Here is a 597-nt window from a genome sequence, read left to right as displayed (position 1 = left end):
CGTTGGGTTCTTCTCCGCCCACCACGGGGAAAACGGGAGCGCTGGAGGGCCCACAACTCCTCACCCGCCTTTGTGAAATGTCTCCAATTGTGCCTCATAAGCGGAGTACAGCCCCCGCGGGCGGGCGGAGTTGTCTAGACTCCGCGAGGGCTGAAAAGGCAGGTCAGCGCGGGGGCGGGTGTCCCCACAACCTAAGTCAACCCCCAGCCCCTGCCATTAAATCTCCTTTCCTTTTCCCCTCCTCCCGCAACCCTGCTCTGATGCTCCTCCCCCAACCCCCTCTCGCCTCCCGCGCTGGGCCTGGGGGGCGGGACGAGCGGTCAAGACTGCGCGAGAGTTCCACCCAAATCCCGCGAGACCTGCCTGCCGCCGCCGCTGCCGCCGCCGCCGCCTCTTACGTCTTTTCCTTTGACAAGTCGCCGCTGCTGCAGCAAAAATAAAGGACGCGGCCGCCGCAGCCGCAGCCGAGTCCAGTTCGGGTCGCCGGAGCCGCGCCCCACCCCAGTCAGCTTCCGAGCCGCGTACGGTAACGCCTCTTCTTCTGCCCTCCTGGCCTCCTGTGCGTGCGCCCCGCCGGCTCTGCAAGGCCGGCCGGGG

At 67.2% G+C, this 597-nt stretch overlaps 1 protein-coding gene across 6 annotated transcripts in view; it reads left to right on the top strand.

The window, feature by feature from the left end:
* The first annotated feature begins 378 nt into the window (after positions 1-378).
* The window catches only part of HERC1 (HECT and RLD domain containing E3 ubiquitin protein ligase family member 1), a 180,117-nt gene continuing 179,898 nt past the window's right edge, over positions 379-597 (top strand). For 5 of the 6 annotated variants that reach the window (XM_029952982.1, XM_029952984.1, XM_029952983.1 and 2 more), the window contains exon 1: positions 379-521. The gene's annotated coding sequence lies outside the window, so the exon portion shown is untranslated. Of the gene's footprint in view, positions 527-597 lie in introns of all 6 variants that reach the window. The other variant, XM_029952981.1, reaches the window with a different exon arrangement.

This window comes from Suricata suricatta, chromosome 9 (assembly GCF_006229205.1).
Source record: "Suricata suricatta isolate VVHF042 chromosome 9, meerkat_22Aug2017_6uvM2_HiC, whole genome shotgun sequence".
Classification (NCBI taxonomy): Eukaryota; Metazoa; Chordata; class Mammalia; order Carnivora; family Herpestidae; genus Suricata; species Suricata suricatta.
The sequence above is the reverse complement of the archived record's forward strand: the minus strand, read 5'-3'. Positions and strand labels throughout refer to the sequence as shown.